Genomic DNA, 22,013 nt, shown 5'->3' with positions numbered 1-22,013 from the left:
CAGAGAAAGACTGTATTAATGTTAGATTCTTTAAACTTAAATAAAAATAAGCAGACCTAAACATCAGGAAACCATGTTTCCTTTTAATTTAAGAATTCCAGTCTTGATTTAAATTGTAATTTTCAGTTGTTTTTGATTTGATGGATTCAGGTTGCTTTGTGACAGGTTAGGAGACTCAGCACTGAAGAATGGAAAGCCCAGTTATTTATTCAGTCTATTTTGAGGATGCTCTCAGAGAACAAATGCATCTTCCTCCTCTGGTCAGTTTAACTAAACCTCATAATTACAGGTGGCGAAAAGAAACTATTTGGAAAGTCAGCTGAATGTTAGAACAGGATGAAACAACAAGAAAAAGAAAAACATGGAAAAATATTCACATCACTTGTGCATATGTAACAGGATGCCAGATATGTGCAGAAAGTTTGGAGGACGTGCCAGGTTCACTGTAGGACTGGCACAGACTTTGACAGATGTCATGCGTATTTATGCAGACTACTACTGACTGTTCCAGTTTATGGTTTCAATGTAGTTAACATATCCAAGACCTAAAAAAGAGAGATCTCAACAGCTTACATTACATTTCCTATTGGCAGGTTGAACATTTGTTAGCTTTAATTTAATTTTTATTTGATTTTTTTTTTTTTTTTCAATTTAAGGTTTCATCAACCTTGTTACTTAGGTAAGTTAGAGATGCAGTGCACTCAGCATTACAAAAATACTGGAAATGATGTGCAACCCGTATTTCATACAATACATACATTGCATTTTTGTTTTTACTTATATATATTTTTTTCTCTTATGAACAATATAAAAACGCTTAGATATGTTCACATTAAAACTGTGCAGATTAAAACTTCATGTCCCAAATTCATTTTTAATAATATATTTATAATATATATATATATATAAATTTACCAGATAGTTATTTTATGTAGACTATATTCAATAAAACAATTTACTGTAAAACTAAATACTGTATTTATGTACGTAATTTTAGGTTTGCTTTTGTTCAATGACTTATTATGAGTGCTTGATTGCTTTCATAATGCTTATTTATTGTTTGATTTTTATCTGCTCTATTCTGTCGATGAGTGAGGGGTAACACAGGATATGACAAATGCCAAAAATAACATCAAATTCACACTACAGAGTGTTCCACTTCCTCTTGTCTTCTCATTTTCTCTAAAAAACAAACATGTCCATGGATACTGTTTCTCTACTTGTAAAATTTAATGTGAAAAATATGTGAAAGTAGACAGCGTGTATTGCCTCAAAAAGCAGTTTGCACGTCCTTCAAACAGCCATTGCTGTGCAATTATGCGATTTCCCCAAGAATGATGCTGTTAATATTTCTTGATAGTACTTACGGTAAATACAACATTCATGTTGCAAGTACCGTTTGGGACTGTGGTACTTCAGTTTTGATGTGGAAACCAGCTAGTCGCATCACAAGCCGAAGCAGCCCCCCCTTCACCGCCACCCTCCATTTTATCCCTTGAATCACCCTAGCTGACTGTCCAATGAAGTTGCAAGAATGGTTTACGTAGGTAAAATAAAGAGTTGAAAAAGAGGTCACTGCAGCTCTAATCCCAAAAAAAAAAAAAGAGCCCCATCCCAGCATGCAACAGAAGAAATCCCTCCAGTGGACCATTTTGACCGGGACACAATTTTTTTTTTTTTTTTTTTTTTTTTTCAGTAAACGGGGAAAAACATGTCAAATGCATTTATTTCTCAATAGTCCATGTTGTTTATTTATTGTCTGCTATGTTACACTGTCCCGTGTAATTTCAATATGTGTTGATCGCTAAATCACGTTGTTTTAGTTGGTTTTTTTGTTTTTTTTAAAAAGAAATATTTAAAATAAAAAGAAATATATAAAATGAATTGATGAATGAAATTATAGCGTCTTCTACAGCTTCTACAGCTGAATGCGTAAACATGAAAATACTATTTGTTGTACAGAGAATCAAAGAATCAGGCAAGGGTCACGTTGGCAAGGATTAAAACTGGGGCTGAACTCCAGGCAACCAAATGTGTACCAAGTGATTATTTTGCGAAAAGTATACTGCAAACGATGTTAAAGCTATCGTATCATCTTTTTTCCCCCTCAGCGTCTCATCTCTATTCGCTATGTACTCCCCCGGCTTCAGTTAGTATCACCATGTTAGACAACTACAAATGGCATTCATTCATCAGCTGCAATCAGCCAGTTTTCAAAGGCATTTAATTCACCGCGTGGAATGTGAAACAACTCTAAATTGTTTATTTGTGTTAATGTAAGCTGATGCCATGTCTTATTGGTTTAGTTAACAAGAACAGACGGGCTCTTTTCGGAAATTAATGGACATACTACTGCCTAGGAAATTAGCCTAGCTATGCCAAACATGTCTATGAAAACAGTGTGGATTTATCTCTTCATTAGTTTGGCCATTCATTGTCATCAGTGTTCAGTTGACAGCCACACTAACAACGATGGCGCTCATCTAATTCTGCTGAGTGGAAATTCTCATATTCATACTGAGCCATAAAATTCGAGTCGCCTGTTTTGTTTGTAGGAGATGAAATTTACAAGACAGATAATTTGGCTTTTCCGTTTGGCCCTTTCTGTTGTGGTGTTACAGTTTGTGCAGTGCAGCTAGGAGGATTGGTGTTGCTGTGATGCAATAACAACCCCATCTAGACATGTATGCGTGGTGTTCGTGAAGTTAGTTGGAGAATAGATCACACTGATATAACTTTTTTCCTCCTGTTTTTCTTTGAAATATATAAAGGGACAGAAACCACAGTAGAGGATGCTGACGTGGGGCAGAATGACATCACAGCATGGAGTCTTCAAAGAATGTCTTACAGATTTGATTGCATTTCAATATGCACTGGATTCCTTCAGTGCTCTATTGAACACTGGAAGACTCAGTTGAATGTTGGCAAATAGTGGCAAAGTTGATGTTTGAAATGGTTTCCCTTTTTAAATAATTATGCAAGAATGTACTTTTCTGTGTATTACATTTGGATTTTCTATCAGTACCATTTTTCTTCCACAAAATAGGATGACCTGACTCTTCGGGACAGAGTATGACTCTTAATGTTTAGAAAATCCTGCCAAGTTTGCTTAAAAAATGCTTTCATATGTAAATTAAGTGGCTGTTTCTGACCGGAATTATTTTGTAAGGAATCGATGTGTGAGTGTAACATGGAAGCATTATGTCTTGTGGAAGAGTAACAAAAGACTGACGGAGGCGGGTTCTGAAATGGGATTAGATAAAGGTAAAATGAGCGACCGTATACAATCCAGTGTTTTCTCAGTCCACCCAGTGAGCAGATGCAGGGAGCTGGCCTGCACGCCAACCGGCACAGTAGGCTTTCACAAAGAATCTGTCTCTATTCAAGCCTTAATCCATGCTGCCGAGGGCCCAGGCATTGTCACTTTGCATGCAAAATTTCAATTAGTGCTGGTACCAGTTGTTTCACTTGAAGCAGGGTGTCACATTTCAGAGACATCTATGGCTACCTTTAGGGTGAGATTATGGAAGTATTATTACTGATTTGCTTGAGAAATTTTTGTAGTCCTTGCAAAAGGTTACAGTCACTGCAGTGAGCTGCTGTATGTATCAAACCTAGACTTTGGTCACATTTCTGCAAGAGTGAATATACGGACATCAGTACAGAAACATCTAAAAGTTAAGCAGAAAACCTCCAAACAAGGTTTTTTTTGTTTTGTAAGCTTTTGTTCCAGTTGGCTTTGCAAGCAAAATAGTTGTATGTTGTTCCTGGCTTTAGCTTGTCTTAACCAGTTTAACTTCGAATTCAGTTCAGTGCATGATGGGCTGTTTGAAAGTGTTTCCATGCTTTTGGCTGTTCAGCTCTACTTCTGTGGTTTACTATCTGAAGCCAACTCTTCATTCCTTCTAGTCAATACACATTTTGTCCTCTAGAGGTGATGGTAAACTGACATTTTAGTATTTCATGTGTAAACTGACATGAATTAAAATTAATGGTGCATCCATGATACCACATGCGTGGACTTGGAAAGACTTTTCAAATCTGGGGTACTTTCAGTTCTTGACAACAATACACTTCACTGAAACAGGAAGGTGTAAAGAACGACATGTTTGCCAAACATCTTATTTGTTTACTTTATATGCTCAGAGTATTTTATATCTTATTCTCTATTGCAAAGCACTTTGTGAATTTTGTTCTTGAGAAGTGGTATACAAATAAACTGTACTTAATTTCTGACTTGCTTATACATGATGTATGTGAACAAAAATAATGCTAACTCCTCCTCAAAAAATGTATTTGACAAGCACTATACGTATTTTATATATATATATATATATATATATATATATATATATATATATATATATATATATACCTCTACCAGGCCTCTGGTAGAGGACCCGAGCTTGAAGGATAAACCGCCCGCAGGGGCGTGCTGGGTGTTATATATATATATATAGAGAGAGATATAGAGATATCTATATATCAGCTGCTTATACAATGAGTCTCTTATCCTGTGGACAAGGTCCAATTCTCCTGTTATGGACTGTAGCTAGCACTGGTAGCGTTTGTTCTGCTCTTCAGGCTCGGTGAACTCGGCAAAGCAGCACATAAAGCAGTTCTACACCATTGCCAACTGCAGTCCAAGATGGTGAAGTACCTCTGACTGCATGACAAGATCCTGTCTGGGGATACTGAGGACTGTGGGAAGGAGTGGATCTAGCTTTCAAAATAAAAAAAAAAGGGTATTGTCGTTGTACTCTTTGACAGATTTAAAAAAAAAAAACAACAACAAAAAAAAAAAAACTAGGTAGCATCCCTGAAAAATCTATGTGTGGGGAAATGCACATGAAAGCACTGCAGAGTTAATAGTGGAAGTCTTCTTCCTTTAACATACTGGGTAGTACTACATTATACATTAAAAACACAATATGACCTACTTAAGAAAACCCTCACTAGCCGAGCACAAAAGTGTTCTGAGTCTCGCTGCACAAATTCCACATACTGCACCGAGTGACTTTACTTACCGCAGAGGTGTAAATGGTATGCTTGAGGTACTCCTTAGGTAAGTCAATAATTTTTATGAACCTGCTGTTTATTAACAGGCTCTGTATCCAAAACTATCAGGTCCGTTACACTTTTCATATATTTTGAAAAGGAACAGATATCACTTTGTTCTAAATCAGGTCAGACTAGTTTGAGAAGAACAGATATTACTGCTTTTCGATGGTATCTGATAATGGAAATATTTTCAGAGTCAACAGGTGTTTCTAGTTTTTCAGTGTGCTACCCAGCGCGGCCAGTGCTCAACAACTGGAGGGAATTCATTTAAAACTGAATATTTTGCACGCATTTCTCTTTAGCCGTTAGACAATCACAGGAAAAATGAAAAGGTACCAACAAATTCCACATCAGTGAGTTCATATTTACAGACACTTTTATGATTTAAAATGCCCATAACTCTTAGATTAACAATTATTTATTTGCTGTGAGGAAGTTCATCTGTTTGTGCATACATTGTGGTGTTATACATTTATTATTAGATAGAATTTTTATTGCGAACATGCAAATATAACTGAAATAACAAGAGAAAAAACAAAACTTAAAAATCATCAAGTTTTCATGTATATGTCTATGTCTACAGAATATGTGTGTGCTTGAAAATATATTATAAATAGATGCTGGACCTTGAACTAGAAATTTGGATTGATCTGGTTTAATATCTTGCTGTAATCAGTAGAAGAACATTTGAGTACTTGACGCATTTAGGTTGCAGTAAGCATTATCAAATGATCCTTAACATTAATAGAACATAAATGCATGAAATACGGACAGCTGTTTGTTAACAGCAAGTGTCTGTGTGTGTGCATATCGTACATCTGTCATGTATATTCCCTAATCAAGTTTGCAGACACATGCCATAAATTAATTTAGCAACTCTAACTCTTTATTAAATGAGTCATTTGTGGGCATGCTTCAGACCGTGCGACAAAGACTCCATATAGTATTTTATTGCTTAACTGGAAGAGACTTTTTTTGGATAGTTGTGGAAGAAACTTGCTTTACCTCTCTGTAACCTTTCTGATATTTCACACAGGAATCTAGATCAAGGATGTTCTTATAGGCTGCTATCTTAATTAGCACATGTTAATTGGCAATGCGCAGTCTCTTGGTAAGTCATATTTATTAGGGAGCGCCTGATTCATCCCAACCCTTTGGGAATGGAAATCATTAGGGGACAGTGAAATGTGTTTCCAGACATTATTCATAATATGAACCGTGTAAGCACTCACAATCAAAATGGCTCTGCAACATGTAGACCTAATTTTCATTTTTTACACAAGTCTCAGCTATTATGTGGAATCAGTGAATTTTGTGTCTTTGTCACTCTATAATTCCTCATTTTATCCAAGCAGTGAAATCGCCGTTTATAACAGAATTTTCTTCAAAGCAAGAATAGAATTAATCAATGCAACCTCTGTTTATGTCACATCCCTAACGCGAACATGGAGTCATGCACGTTAACAATTCGGCACTTAAATTTTTTTTCACCCCAGCAAAGCCAACTACTGAGCTAGGATGAGAGTAGAAAGACAGAAGAAAGCAAAGGCGGAGGGAGAGTACCCTGAGAGAGGTCAGACCTCGTTTCAGAGACCCCCATCCACACACACCCCAGGTACTGTGACACTGCTTTTATGAGTGTGGCTGGAGAACACAAACCCACCGGATTAGTGTCTGTCTCTCAATGTCCCTGGGAGCAGAGCCCATTGGCCGAGACAAAGCGGGGCTGATTGCGTTGTCATCTGCATCACAAAGGGAAGCCTTTTTCACCTGAACCACTGCCTGTGTGCCATGCTATGCATCACTTCTATCGCGAATCTGGGCCCACGTGACATCTGCCTTTTTTTTTTTCTATCTCTGCCTCCCCCTCCATTCTATCCTTTCTCTCTGCCCCACACCGTCTGTCCACCACAGTCCATGTCAACAACAAGACCCCCTCCCCCATCTCTTCCCAGTAGAAGCCAGCGTTTTAGTCTGTACCAACCCTGCCGTTTTCTGGTTTTGCCGGTAGTTATGTGCTTAATGCAGTATGCAACAGCTCCTCTCGCTACAAAGACCCACTAACACATTTGTTGTCTATCTCCCACTGGGTCTGGCTGGCTAGCTGGATCTTAGATTGGTCAGCATGCATATATATGAAACCAAATCCCAGCTTCATAATATCAGACCTTAATGGGTCTAGCAGTCTCATTCAGACAGACACCCCAGCTGAGGTGCAGATGTGTTTTATCTGATTAGTGTGCTGGGAAAACAGGCTCTGTTCTTCTGTAACTGATGACCTGCCTTGCGTCGCTGACCTAACCGGCTCCAACAGCCACAACAGAAACAGATCAAGCTTCTGTTTTCAGTTCAACTTCTTAAGCCTGTGTACATAATAAGTACATGCCTAAGCCTTATTTTGACTTTTTTCAAAACAAGTATTTACATGTTTCATCACTATCAAATTACTTTTCAAAGTTACCATCTTCCTTTCATATTTTATGACCTGAATTGGCACTTTTTCTCCTGCAATAAACATATTTGGAAGTGATATAAATAGAACAGAAATATCCCGAGCACAGGATTATGAGATAAATGCTTTTTAAAAACAAAAAACCTTTCTATTTAAGATGCTTTATGAATAAATTCAATAGTTTAAACTGGGTGTAACATCTGAAAAACAGATGGAGGGAAGGGAACCAAAATGACTTTTTGTGTCCTCAAGTGTGATAGTTGGTTTTCTTTTCACAAGTAATTGCATTAGCTCAGAGAATAGGGAATTAACACAAGGCAATTAACTGATTTGGCCTTTGGCTGTGACTTGTCTGGTTTTAGAGAGCTGGAGTATTTTCATAGATTAATTTGGAAATTGCATTCAGTCAATTGCAGAAACCCTGGAACTGGATATAATTAATCAAAATAAATACATTTAACACTGACGAGTGGAGACAGACAGTATCCATTCTGGTAACATTTGGTTACCTTTGATAAAACTGAAGAAAATGAGCTTTCTGGGGGGGGGTGAGGGCTGTCAAAGGCACACATTATGACGACGGCACGGTAAATGCACTTCTTCGTGCTTAACTGCCTGTAGTCTAATTACAGAACTATGGTATGCCTGAATGGCTGTTTGTTAACAGTAAATTTATAATTATGATTTTAACTTTTAGCTGGAGACTATGATTATTTTGCAGTGGTACTACTGATGTCCACATACACCATATTTAATACAGTTAACCCTGTGACACTTAACATTACATGCTTATCTGAGTGGTGGGTAGTAAAAGAGGTCTGTTCACTTATCTGTGCAATTAAATCTTTCAACTCTCATAAGCACTAAATTCTGCAATTTTTGACTTAATGAAAATTGAATACTTTGAGAGCTGATATGGGCAGTTTTCATTTTATCAGGGTACACCTGCCTAGCAACAACTGTGTTTTGACAGATCCTACCAATCATTTAGTTTATACTGTTTGGGCTCTTTGTAAAATTCAACAAATTTTTGTCTTTTTCAAAACTGTAATTTAGCTTCATTTTTATTAATGAGATTTATGTTTCTAGCCCATTCTCAGCGGATCAAGAGGTCAAGATAATAAAAACACGAATTAATTTGCAGCAGATATCTAGCAACTGATTGGCAGAATATGTTTCTTTAAAAAAAAATGTATTTCTATTATTCATTCTTTGAGCATCAGTGGTGAGTTTGTTGTCTGGAGTTAGCTGAAGGGCACAAATGATTTATGTGATATTATTGATGGTGATGTGTGTCTCCCTAGTGAAACAGAGCTCAACCCAGTTACAGCCATACAATAGATTTCAGGTTACTGTGGAGTGACACGTGGCCCACACAGTGAACATGGTTTTGCTGTTAGGCCTTTTCTTCAAACAATAGTGTAATTGGGACAGACGAAAGCTAGACTTTTTCCACTTGCTGGGGTTTTTTTTGTGTTTGTTTTGTTTTTGTTTTTTTTGTTGTTGTTTTTTGTTTTGCCTTGACCTCATGCCATCAGTCCAAAACCAACTACTTCTCCAAAATCAATAACCCAGACTCAGCAAAGATTAAACTCCTATGATTTTGTTTATGGAGTCTTATCAATTGACACTTCATTATAGTCAATTCATATTCAGCAAAGCCCATGATAAACGTTCCATTCGAGCAGAGAAGGCTTACCTGAATTTACATAATCACTTGTCTGAAATGGATCTAGTGGAGGGGAGCAATCAGCAGCATCTGCCTCACTCACACTTGTAAGAGCTCCTGTTATTGCAATACCATCTTCCCCCCTCTTCTTCCAGCTAACAATTCATTCTTATTATATGCTAATTTCAAACCTGTTAAAGATTTCCAGCAGGAAATACTATCTGCAAACCATATGGCCACAGTTCTGAAGAGCTGCCAAAGAAAGACCGATACATGTCTTTTGGGGTCAATAAAACCATGTCTGGATTCTCAATACAGCCATGAGGTAACGTGGCCTACCAAACGGGAGCCAGGTATACAAGGAGATGGTGAAATGATGACTGTTTTCCATGCCTTTCAGTGGCAGGAGCCCTTTGGGTACAAATCACAATGGATCATTTGGGAGGGCAGCTGGAATATCCATAGAGGATCTCAGGAGACCTACTGTGCCTGTGAAATCAATACAGAGGTCCAGCTGAGACCATTAAATGAAATGAATGTCACACGATAGGGTTAAATACATAGAATATTATTATTCATAGAGTCCAAATAGGTTTTTCATCTGCAAATAGTACAAGAAGGCACAGGCATCAATAAGGACACCTCATATATGCATTGCACAGTCCACCTTTTTCCACCTGTTTTCTAAGATACATAGAGATGCAGTGTGGTCACGTTACATAAATGTAGTATTTATTTTATGTAAAGTTGACTTTTATGTAGTTTCTCTAAAGATGAAATATAGCAGCAGATAACAGTTGTCAGCACTCAGGTAGCACTAGGGCTGCTCAATTAATCGAATTTTAATCACGATTCCGATTCTGGGCTTTCAACGATCATTAAAAATGACTGAGCTGATTATTAGCCCCTCCATCGTGCTTTACTATCGTGCTGCTCCATGTGGCAAATCGAGCCCACCTCTTTGCATTTCGAACACACATCACAACAATTAAGAGGACCCGAGGGAAGCTCGGAAAGCTAAGCAGAAGTTATTTAGAGAGGAGAGTGACTGCCGTTGGTTGAAAAGAGGTAAAAAAAAACTTCAATGGTGTGTAAACATTATGGGTTCGCGGAGTCAGACGTGGATCAAGTAGACCTAGTGTATAAACTTTGCTACAGTGTCATAGCTGCACCACAGAGCAACACTGCAAAGTTCACTAAACATAGATGTTTACATTTTTCATTTATTTTTTATATTGCAAACATTTGCACTGTTATCAGTATTTGCACACTATTTTATATTATTTTTTAAAGTCATTATTCAATACATTGTTATTGTTAACCCTTTACATCCCTGTAGAACCGGAACCGCGTAAGCTAGCGCAATAATTTGTTTTGCATATGAAACCGGAGGACTTGTCTTATGCCATCAGCTTGTCCTCGGTCACGGTTTCCTTCCACATAAAGCTTTGCAAAAACGGCATAAAAAGTGCTTGCAGGAACAAAAACATAATATTCCAGAAACGCGCTTTGCCGATCCGATCAGCTGTTCGTAACACTTCCCACATTGAAACAGACGTCAACTCGAAGTATCGCATGTCCGCCATTTCCTGTCCGAAACCGGAAGTGACGTCATTTTCGTGGAAAATGTAGTTTTTTACTTGTAGGCCTTAAAAGCCTATACTGGTGTTTTTATAAGTCATGTTTGACTCTATACTTTTCTGAATAGTTTCTGGGATGCTTAGAACTCGAATTGCACTGCTGGAAATATTTTATTTTGATGCACATGCTGTTTTCTTTGCAAATTTGCATCATAGGATTGTTTTTTGTTTTTCCTGCAGTATATAAAAATTGCTGTATCTCCAAAATAAAACTATGAAGACACTCAAAATAAATTTCCTGTGGTGGGAAACTATTTTTTGCAACTTTTTTGTATTTAAAGTTTTGAGGGATAAACCTCTTAAATTTCCCCAAGTAGAAATATATGTAAAAACAAAAACGATTTTCAATTTTTTTGTAGTTTATTGCACTTTTTTGCAATTAATGTAATTACTATGGACTTAATGCAGACATATTATTAAAACATGGGCTATAACAGTTGTATTGATGTATATCAACTTGAAATGCTCCCAGAAATGGCACTACAGCATGTAAAAAAAATATATATATAAGCTCTGGCGGACTTAGTTCTATGGTAGGTCTTAAAGGGTTAAATAAATATCGTCAAATAATCGAGATCTCAATTTCAGTGAAAATAATCGTGATTATCATTTTTGCCATAATCGAGCAGCCCTAGGTAGCACTGTCGTATAAACTCAAACCACCATCAGCTATGGGTTTGTCATTTTCTGTCTCTCCTTTAGCACACATCTCCTAATCTGGAATAAAACAGTTTCAAATATATGATGTAATTTCCCTGATTAAAATACTCTTGAAATATAAAACTGACCTTATTAATGTTTGTGATTAATCCATCAATTGCTGTTTAATAACACATACAGATGTAAATAAATATGGGTATTAAATACTTGTACTGAGAGGTTCTAATGTAGAGTGAATAGTTAGCAGTAAAGCTCCTAGCATGGTCTAAGTGTTTTTCCACTGCACTGCACAATAATGTATGTTGTTTACCTGGACCCCTGATGAAGCTGTATTGGTATGCACAGTGCATTTCTAATAACTAAACAACAGGAGCAACTCTGGCTCAGCAATGGAAGATATGTAATAGGAGGCAAAAGGAACTGTTTAGTTTGCATCACAACAGAGGCTGATTTCAGAAAGTAAAAATATGTGGGAGTTAAGATTCAGGTAGATGCTCCAGCAGAACACAAAGAGACTTATACTAACAGTCTCTCTGTCTCTAGCACACTTGAGTTGAGATGCCGGTGTCAGGCTTAAGAGGAGACCATTACAGTTGGTTGTGGTCAGACGTGATACTAAGCAGGACTCTGCAGTGTGGTTCAGCATGGGTAACACCGGCTGTGCGCCTGTACTAGAAATGTATGTTATCATGGATTGAGTTGGCAGGGAATGCTGAGAAAGCAACTTAGACTAATAGGAAACCCTCTTAAGTATTTATTCTTTCTTTTGCTATTGTTTGCCTAAGCCATTACCTTACTAATAATTTGTGTTGGAACTAATTCTGTTTTTCAGTTCATCTGTATGATGAGCAGTACCATCTGTGTTTAACCCATGTCTGCTTTTTGAAGCAGTCATTTCGTAGAATAAAACGGGCATTTAAAAGAACAAAGTATTTAAAATTTCTTTATATCTTTAGATATACTAAACATGTGAATCATTTCCTGCATGGTTTCATTATCAGTTGATTTAGTCATCAATCTGGGTGAAACCATGCAATAAATGATTCCTAAAGGACATAAAGTAACAGTTACATTTGTGGCATGGGTGGCTCAGCAGGGAAGGAACCCCCGAATTGGCTACAGTTACTCCCATGCTGTGCGTATGGTAACACCTCAGACTGATTACACCTCTTCTGAGCACTTTCCAAGCTGCTCTCCTTTACAAATGGTTTGACACTTTGTAGTGGTCAGGCAGGCACCATGTATGCATGTAGTGTCTGTGTAAGTTGACTGAGCTGCTGTAAGGAACCCTGCCTGTTTGAGGTACTGAAAAGGCATGTTTGGGATTAGTGGTCTGTCCTCATCTGTGTGACACTTGAGGGGTGTGAGTCTGGGGGTTGCACTGCTCGCTGAGAATGCCTCGGTGTTGAGTGACTGACTAAATTGAGTTGGACCTCACTACTTTCATTCTACAGAGAGGTAGCCTCTTACAGTCGCATATTCACAATCTCATAAACACATTTACGCACATTGCCAGCAAGCACAAACACATAAATTTTATTCCAAATTGGTGACAGGAGCCATTTTTGCTGCCAATTAAGAGCAATACAAGAAAAACAATCATTTAAATCCTTGCTCCAGATTTCCCGTGGGCAGGTTAAATTCAACAGTTTTTAACATGAAGAGAACAGTGGTTGTTGTTTTGAGTTTGCCTCATTTTTTGCCTCATTTAGCAAAATGTAAAGGCTTTAGGTCGTTTTACTGTGTGATTTAACTTTTTTGTGCCTGCCATAAGAACCTGTAAAACAGCATATTATGCAAAAACAGGTTTTCCTTTGATCTCGGTGCCTACAGTAATATGTCCCATTTTTGAGAAACAGAAATTGAGACCCGTAATAGTGTTTAGTGGTTTTCTTCTGCACAGACAGATTTTTGGCTTGAGCAGTACTAATCTCTATTTCACAGATACTAGCATGCTCATTTTCTCTCTCTCTCCTTTCTCTTTCTTGCTTTCTCTCTTACACACACACACACACACACACACACACACACACACACACACACACACACACACACACACACACGCACGCGCACACAAACAAACAAACAAACAAATGTATGAACATTTTTTTCTCTGAATTATTTCAAACTCAACACCTGCAGGGTTGGCCTGTGAGGCTTTTTTTTTTTTTCTTTGACATTAACATGAATATGGATTACTCAGGAGGAGGTGTGAACACAAGGTTTTGGGGTAAATATACTAGCCCTTCAGCTAGTGTTTTGTCATGTCCTTTTACTCTTGCATGTCCTATCACAGTGTAGCAGCTGTCTCTGGAAGAAAAAGTAATCACCTTTTGCTGTTTACATTTGCTGTTGATTCCAGCTCATGTTAAAGCCTGAAGGATGTGTCTTGAAGAACCTTAAGTTTCCTTGTGCTTAGTGCAGACTGCAAGTGGCAGCTTCTTGATGATCTTGTTTTAACTCAAGGTTAAAATTTCTGTTAATAACATAAGTCCTGTGCTGAAAATGGCACTCGAGCTAAGCTGGGAGTTTTGCAATATCCATGATATTAAATCGCAGCACAGATGACAAAGCATCTAGCAACAAAATCATAAAGTTGGAAATGTCACCGTGGGACCTAGCAACCAAAACTCAAAGAATAGGAGTTATTATTAGATTATATTTCTTTTGTCATCATGAGAAATGCAACATGACAAACCCAATCCATTTTTTTAAAAGGAGTATTAAGAGGATCACAAACTTCAATAAACTTTGCTGTTTTGAAAAGGCAGTGTCCCTGAACTTCATCCACCATTCAAATGTGTAGCATCAAGTAAGCTTAATGAAACATGGATTTAAAGTTACATGATACTAAGTGCTGAGAAAAATCTATTGCCTTAGGAGATTAAATGTTTTCACCACTGAGTATCTGCAAACACTACAGCACATATGACTTATTGTTGTAGATGCAAACTCATTAATCGTGCACTTTTTGTCTTTCATTCATTCTCTAACAAAAAGTAACCTTTGTATGTTTAAGTCAAGCCATACATTTAAAAAATTGGTCACTTTTCAAAGGAAAGCGGTCATTGTGAAGGTTTTAAGCTTTTCATTGTGGGAAGGCTATGGGACAAAGAAAACAGAGCACATAATCCTCCAGCTGACACAAGTGTGCTGAACTCCTTACACTTCTTATACACTCAGGTAGGTGGAGGGCACTTAATGGCTTGCGCTCACAGCTTTTATTTCAGAAAACATTTGCTGCCATCTTCATTTCCTTTGTCCTGCGCCCAGCCTGTTCCGTTAAAAAAAAACAAAAAACAAAAAAACGGCTTGTCTTGCTATTCTTTTTGTGACCAGCTTCCACCTGTCACCCCAATGCTAATGTGAAACATTAATAGCCTGGGAGCCCAAACAGAAACGCACCACTTCGTAGAAATACATTACCTGTCATCCTGTCTCTGGATTAGGACCTCACCAGTGTCAAGTGATTTAAGGGCCTTTTTTAAGGTTGTCAGGAGGGACATAATTGTGCCTGCGGCTATAAAGAAACATATGTGCCTCCTTTTTTTTTTTTTCTTTTTTTTTTTAAAGGCGTCAGACAAGCGGCACCAGATGTGTGTGTTGAATAGTGTTGTTTTCTTTTTTTTCTCACTTGAGCGTGTGTCTGTCTGCTGTGTACAGCTGCGATGCGGAAGAGCTAAGTCAGTTTCACAGGGAGTGAGGAGGAGGTGAGAACCAGCAGGTCTAATTGAAGCAGTTAATGGGCTGTCTGAAACCATCATTCTACCTGACACTGCACGTGGAGAAGCTCTTCATCACTGAATTGAATCTGATGAAAAAGCTCTTATACGAAAATAAGCTATTGGGGCGGACAGGGGATTTTTAACGATGTAATGATATTTGCTTTATGGATATTGTCAAACTTGAGTCTTTTGCAGCAGATGTGCAATATTTAGAGATTTGTTCTTTCTTCACCCTTTGAAACATCCACTGCTGAAAACTTTTTCTTTTTATCTCCATTCACACAACTTTCCATCGAAACAAAATGTCTACTTTAATTACCTGTTTTATCTTTAAAATTAAGTGTTCTTCTAAACAAAATCTGCTTGGACATGATTTAATTAGCCTTGTTTCTGTTATCTAGTGGTATATTCCTGGCAAACAAAAACTGGCTGCTTTTTTTTTTTTTCGCATTGGATTTTTTTTTCAAAAGAAATAGACTAGCTTTGGACACCAGATGAAAGATGTAAATTTTCCTGTCACACTGGAACACATGTTTATGCGTTTTCACTGAAAACTGCTAAATATGGGGATAACTAACTTATATTTTTGCTGTTTTCCCATCCTTAGTTGGTCCCAGACGTTTTCTAACCACATCCCGCCAAAGCCCCATTCCTCTCTGGCTGCATGGCTTTAGTCCCAGGACAGTCCTTCTTCCCAGCTCTATCGCTGTTCCTCCCACTGTAGCCACAGCCCAGATCCCTGCTAAATTCTAAATTCCCCCCAAAAAACAAAAACAAAAAACATACTTGATGGGAAGAAGACTTTATACACTGTGCACACACTGAAACATTGCAGGACAAGATATTTCAGTAGAAAACTGTGGTGATGGTGTTGAGCAACTCCTACACGAGTGCAGGGGGTGCTATGACTTTCTAAGGGCCATCTCAGTTGAAATGTGATAGAAAGCACTCTTTGTTCATTTAACCCAAATGGTTTGTCTAGCCATGTTGTTGCCACTGACTTTTTTCTATGTGTAGGAGTGCAAGTGTAGGAGTGGATGGGGAGCCTTGAACAGGTGGGTTTGTAGGTTGGTTATATTTAACATCCCTGACAAAGTGAATTGCTCCTTTGGGATGTACGCTGGAGGAGGTGCAAGGTTGTGTCAGAGGCAAAGTGTGGTTGGGTTTAGTGAACAGACATCCATTATATCAAGGCTCTGCAGCTGCATCACATAAGTTCTCAAAAACCATGGCTGGCGCTGTCTTGGAGGTCCACAGGGAAATTGGCTGTGTGCAAATCATGCCTAAATATATAACAAATGGACTTGAGATGAGATGCACATGACATATGAAATATATTGCTATGGGATGGATAGCAAAGGTAAAAAAAAAAAAAAAAAAAAGTAAAAAAAATATGAAAGATTTGTTTTAGTTTAGAACATAGTTTAGAACAACAATATCAAAAGTATGTAAAGAATTAACATCTATTACATTTTAGGAAGCTCCAATCCAATTTTATTTATAAAGCACTTACCCAGCACAGGACCAAGGTGCTGTACAGAAAATAAGTTAAAAACAATAGAATAATAGAAAACAGCAAAAATAAATAAATAAAACACATAATACATAAAAAATAAAACAGCCCTATAATAAAAAAAAAAAAAAAAAAAAAAAGATAAAACTGCATAGAATCAACTAAAAACGACTAAAATAAAACTAAAACTAAAAACCAACACCTCACATGGTGTCAGGAGTGATTTAAAAACAGGTCGGGAAGAAGCCTGTCTAATCTCTAAAGGGAGATTGTTCATATAATATGACGTGTTTCAGAGGTGTGTAATGGAGTTGGCTTACCTTTGCTTGAAACCACAATCTAGCATCCAGTCTGGCTTCAGTAACACGAGAGCAAGATGAAGTCAAAACGTCCAGAGATTGTATCGTTCGTTTATATAGTCTAGGATTTATTATCTGTTATACGGAGGGAGAGGCCATCAATGAACTACACAGTAAATACAGCAGTAACTGAAGCTCTTGGAAAGCGGCCTTTTGAAGAGCAGCATTGACAGAGGAGCTAGCCAGCTACAGTTTGTTTTAGTCTTTTACCTTTTTGTTACCTTTTGATCTTGCTTTAATTATAATAGTTGGGTTCATATGTATATGGACAACAATGACACAATTAGTGTAATTTCTGCTTCATTCACTGCCTCTGTTGATTTGCGGCATCAGCTCAAAGGGTTTAACAAATGTATTACATTCACTTTTTAAGAATTAAAGCCATTTCTATACACAACCTCTCCATTTTCAGAGCTCAATTGTTTTTAGGCAAACTAATATTTATTTTAGTGGACTGGAGGCTTGGCCTCTGCTGTAAGATCGATTGATTAATTAAAGCCAATTAGGCTGAGAAACAAAAGTAGCACCGCTTAGGATCCAAAGTGCTTGCTGTGTAATATAGTCTTTTTTTAATTTAATTTAATTTGTATGTAGTGCACCCTTAATGTAAAGTAATAACTTAAGATAAAGTCATGTACCTTTTTTGCAGCATGTTGATCTATTTTTGGAGAAAATAATATGGACAATAGGGAACAGAATGATACACTCTTAAAACGCATTACTGAAATTTTGTTTTTCTTCACAAAAAGTCAGATGGATAGGAAGAGCAAATGATGATTAAATAATCTTAATAATAATAGTAATCTTTATACTGAGCCCAAGGCTTTGTTTTAACCTCTACATTCAGGTTTGAGATGATACAGCAGAAGATCTGAGCTCTTGTTTTGTGGAGTGCTCTTAAAGCTAACAGGCTTTTTTTTTCTGTATTGTTTTTTTTATTTGGCAGACTTGTGGCAGCGTTTTGATTCAGCCAAAAAGCCTCTTACAAAGTGCATGAATGAATTGTCAGTGTGTTAATTCATATAATCTCAACAGCAAGTGCTACATTAAAGGAGACGATCTCATTTTAAATGATCTGCTTTTATTTTTGTACTTGTATCTATATCTATCATAAAACAATTGACATTGTGCTTGCCAAAAGGGTGTTACATTTATCTATTGAACATCGTCTTGGCTGAAATAAATGTAACAGTCTTTTCTTACAGCCATGGTAAAGCTTTGTGGTGACATTTGACGGGGAATAGCTAGACGGTATTTCAAGAGGCCAGAACTTTCCAAATAAACTAAAGTTTAGTTTCTGAAAGTATGCAGTTTAATCATTGTGTATGTTGAAATGCTAAATGTTATGAACAGCAGTTTTTTTTTAATCTTATATTTTCCTTTTTATAATAATTCTCAATAATATTTTAGCTTTCTTTTCTAATTTGGTAATGTCACGCTTTGGGGAAAAAAAAAAAAAGCAAGTTCAGTATTTCATTGAAAAGTGGAATAAAAAAACATTTTGTTTATAAATGTTATGTATTTTATGTCTTTCCTTAGCTCCTGCTAATTTGCATAGTGAGAAAGTCAATGAAAATGTAGACTGGCAAATATGGTATTTTTAAAAATATTTTTATTCGGTCATATGGCAGTGATGGCACCGATGATGTCCCTTATTGCTGTCTTGTGCTTGCGAGTGGCTTTACAGCCCCTTGGCCGATGCCAACAGGAGTTTACACGGCTGAGTAAGAGTGGGATTTGATTTTCATGGAAGACCATCTGCACAGAGAATCTTGATGCTCGTGCGAGCAGCATATGCTTTGGAATTTGGATAACAGGGCTGGTAAACATGCTCGTTCCTTGAGTGAATTATACTGTCAGGCCACACTTCATGTTGTCCTCCCTCTTGGTGGGGGCTGTCTGACAGTATGGGGTTAAGTCTCAAAGCCCACCTTTCTTTCTTAAATCATATTCTCTCACATTCACTGAGCCGCTCCATCAGTAGACCATGAGTCATTAGTTCCTTTTAGCTCCCCGGCCAGTGGACTCGAGCTGATTGCATATGCCTGACTCAGGTCTAAGATTGCTGAGGGACTTACTGCAAACAATAATCACATATTTTTGTTGGACTGCATGATCCTGGATTCACTGCAACCAACGGCTTTTTCCTTGTCAGCAGAAGAATTTAATGTGGTGATTATTGAAGCCAGCCTTGGCAGGATGTAGCCCCAGCAATTTATTACACAGGCATGATGGAGTTTGGTACAAGAACTGAAGGGAGGAAAGTCATACCTAATCTCCTCATTAAGATTGCAGAAGTCAGCATATAATTTCTGTCACGGTTGTACATGTGTGCTCCCCTTTTCACCAAATGGCAGCCAGCATTAGAAGATGAGCTCACTTATGTTAAGGTATTGGTCATTTCTGGAAACGGAAAGAAGATGTGGTTGTGCATATTTTGTCATGATCAGCACATTATCTGCTTTTTGGGAGTCAAGTAGATAATTTATGTGTATTATACAGCTAAGCAATTTTATGGATTTAGGATCTTCACTGGAGGATATGTGTCAGACTTAAGATATGTTTATTATAGCAAACAGTAAAGTAGCAGTAGCAGGTCAGAGGGTGAAAAGAAACTGTGGGGGATCTGACTTGGTTTTGAGCCCTTGAGGACTGGCGAGACTATATTATTAAGTTGTCTTGTAATGCCTCCATTTGTTGTTGACCTCCGTTTTATTTGTAGTTGGACAGATAATACTGAAGCCTCAGAGGAGGGCATAGAGCTATTTCTTCTCAGTGTTTTTTTTATTTTTATATAATACAGTAAGTGACATGTCTGCTTGGGTTAACATAAGGAACCTAGCCCCATGTTTTTCCAGTGCTTAGCTGCTTTCATGTCAACTATAAGCAGACCAGCAGGGGATTTGGCCAGCTCCGCTTAATCATTTCCTTCAATCATGCACTTCTTGGAACATATAGCTATGCTTAAACTAAGATGTTTATGATCTCTGTATGAAATCTAATCTACAGATTACTGCAGAGATTTGACCTATAAGCCGCAGAAGGGCATGCTATTTTTTTCCTGTGTAAGCAGAGATGTTGACTCTGTTGTAGTGATTTTCATAAAATGTTCAGAGATGACAAAGAGTCTTTAAGGGCTGCACCCTGACTTTTATTGTTCTAGACGGCTCATCAAGTAGCTATTCAGCCCACTAAATTGCAATTCAACAACCTGAAGAAAGGTTGCCGCTTAAATCACTACTTGCTTAGTGGTTTTAAAAAAAATATTACTAAAACAAGGCCAAGTAAGTTGAATACAAATGGTAAGGGGACTTGATGCTTTTGTATTTCATGCAGATTTTTTGTATGATGAATAAAAGGACCTTTTTAGTAATTAAAACCATACAATAAAACCTCTGACATCTTGTTACAATGCAGTGTTCACCTAGGAAACCTTGTGTCCAGACATTCATGCGGATGTTAAAAGAACCACGTACTTAAACACTGTTGCAGAGCAAGCACCATGACGTAAACCATAGGAATGAGATACTACAGAACACCTCCAAATTACTGTGTCAGAGCTCTTTTTTAAGGCAGGAGGAAGACCTACACAATTTTATTGTTGTGGCTAATCTTGCCTTATTCTGTACTAAAAAGCAAATATTCGCAAGATTACTGCTTTATTGCAGCACTGCTGATCATTCCTTTTCAAGACAAGTCTGCTAAATTACTCCTACTACTTAGCTATACTGATTAATGTAAAATTAATATGGATTGCTGCATTGCTGACTTATTAATTGAAAGCAGTCATGCTTTTTTTATGTAATTGCCCATTAAGCCTTGGCTAAGCAACTGACGTTTTGTCTCTCCACTGCAAAATAAACACACAGTGTAAATGGGACTGATGGGAAGAGGAGCCCTGACCCCACTCAAGTCTGATTGCTAAACAAATGCACTAGGATGCATGTAAATAAAGAGGTACATATCATACTCAGAGCATTTTCTTAAAGATCTGGCTTACTGGCATAATTGATGGACATGTTAGAGATGTGAGAAAGGGTTACTTACTATACACTGAAAACGTTGATACAACATATTGTGTACTTGTACTAAATATATGGGATTACTCTTTAAGTTGTGACTTTGCACCCTTTTAGTCTAAACTACAAGTGAAAGTGTAGCTAAATGGCAAATTACAGTGATTTTGACTCGGTGTGCCTTTCGGACACCAAATGTTTATTGAAACAGTACAGACTAGTTCAGTCTCATTTCCTTCTGTCTACTCTTTCCCTAGGCCAACAGTAGAGTTGATAGTAAACTCTTGGCAGCTGCATCAGAATATTATTTCCTGCACTTTTCCTTCTGCTACAGTTAAAGTTATACAAATTAAAAGTCAAAAACTCATTATAATCATTACCTTGATATCTTTGCTTTGACCTCACGGGTGCTCGTGACTGTTAGCAGAATGATTGTCAGTATTCTATCAGTAATAGAACTGCAGTCAAGGATTTGAAAAGTCTTTTGGGACAGAGGTTTTAAAAACACAATTAATTTTAGGATTAAAGCTGTTGTGGAGCACTGTGAGAAGAAGTTGCTAAAAATAGCCCCAGTGATCCATCCAGAAAGTTTCCCTGCAGTGAATGAACCTTGGATGTAGCATGGTTTGTGTCTTTCTTTGTTTGTTCTTCCACTCCTGCAGTGGTCACAGTGTAAAGGTAGCAACTGTTAGGAGAAGACGCAGTCAAATGTTGCTACATGTTGATGTTATTCATACATTATGATCTTTACTGTAAACTTAATGTGCAGGTTAGTCCTATACAGTATGTCAGCTAAATAATGGGTAGTTTGGTTAAACCATACCAGTATGATCAGTCAGAACAAAAGGTGAGGACATGTATTTGGATTTCATAATTTCCCCCTGGAACACAGAAGAAATGCAAACTCATGTCTTACAG

At 37.5% G+C, this 22,013-nt stretch overlaps 1 protein-coding gene across 4 annotated transcripts in view; it reads left to right on the top strand.

Annotated features, from left to right (window-relative positions):
• Positions 1-22,013, top strand: part of ephb2b (eph receptor B2b) — a 127,228-nt gene that overhangs the window by 928 nt on the left and 104,287 nt on the right. The gene's annotated exons all lie outside the window — the stretch shown is intronic.

Source organism: Rhamphochromis longiceps, linkage group LG5 (genome assembly GCF_057381845.1).
Source record: "Rhamphochromis longiceps isolate RC_006_pf linkage group LG5, R_longiceps_female_GT1.1, whole genome shotgun sequence".
Classification (NCBI taxonomy): Eukaryota; Metazoa; Chordata; class Actinopteri; order Cichliformes; family Cichlidae; genus Rhamphochromis; species Rhamphochromis longiceps.
The sequence above is the reverse complement of the archived record's forward strand: the minus strand, read 5'-3'. Positions and strand labels throughout refer to the sequence as shown.